General features: G+C 36.3%; 1 protein-coding gene across 3 annotated transcripts in view; it reads left to right on the top strand.

Moving 5' to 3' along the window:
• Positions 1-219: 219 nt before the first annotated feature.
• Positions 220-973, top strand: part of LOC144975590 (uncharacterized) — a 12,022-nt gene continuing 11,268 nt past the window's right edge. The window contains exon 1 of one of the 3 annotated variants that reach the window (XM_078919751.1): positions 220-362. The gene's annotated coding sequence lies outside the window, so the exon portion shown is untranslated. The remainder of the gene's footprint in view (positions 363-973) is intronic. The other 2 variants (XM_078919754.1, XM_078919752.1) reach the window with 2 other exon arrangements.

Below are 973 nucleotides of genomic sequence, written 5' to 3'. Positions count from 1 at the left end.
GCTGTTGGCTTGAGACCGCATCTAGATAGCTTTAGCGGATATTGCGTCATATAATGTATGCTAAAAGAAAAAAAGGTATAAGCTTGGTCCAGGTACATTAAGTGTTCATCATATTCATCACCTTAACATGATACTAGTTTGTCAAGACGGGCCACAGTTAATGTTATCATGAATCTGCAATCTGGTAGATTCCATGACAGATTATAATATAGACGACGACGGCTTGTTGGAGTTTTCATTCTATTACTTTAAGCAAGTTAGACAACTGTGTTTCTATTTTTTTAAAATTATTTTTTTGTTTGACTGACTAGTGGAGAACTAGCAATTCTTACGTGGAAATAAAGGCTATTACGAATAAGCACGTATGTATGTTTATTATTAAATTTTACTTCTGTAAAAAACGTTAGCTCGGGATAGAGAAGGATGGAAACTGTTTGTCTGTGGCCTATACCCTGACCCAGGGTGAAAAAGGCAATGATGATGATGATTTGTGGATTGTAGTCTGATGTCACGCCGCCCGGCAACGGCGGCCATCTTGGTTCAAAACAAAGAAAATCATTACTTTTTATTCTTCATGCTGGCTAGAACTTTTCATATGCCTTGTGATCAGAATGTGTAAAATTCAAAAAATGATCAAATTTATGGGGTTTTTCCTCTGGATACACTTTTATGCTCGCCGGAGAAATATTTCATACGGGCTTCCGCCATTGTTCCGATAGTTTAGAGCCAGTGTTACTAAGTTTGGTGTGAATATTTTCCCCACGAAAAAGAGAATCGACACACCATTACTGTAAACATTTAAAAGTTTGAGTCATATTTTATTGCAAACGATAAAAAGATCAAAGGAATTCGGCATAAGGAGAATACTGTTTGGTCTATCACTAACGGTGTTCAAAATTTGTAATGTCACTTAAAATAGAAGCCCGTATGCAAAAAATCAAGACACCACATTTCGTAACTTTGGAGGAATTTT

The sequence above is a fragment of the Berghia stephanieae genome, chromosome 6 (assembly GCF_034508935.2).
Source record: "Berghia stephanieae isolate SIO BIC M18660-M18661 chromosome 6, UCSD_Bste_1.3, whole genome shotgun sequence".
In the NCBI taxonomy this organism is placed as follows: domain Eukaryota; kingdom Metazoa; phylum Mollusca; class Gastropoda; order Nudibranchia; family Aeolidiidae; genus Berghia; species Berghia stephanieae.
This window is presented reverse-complemented; position numbering and strand designations above follow the sequence as displayed.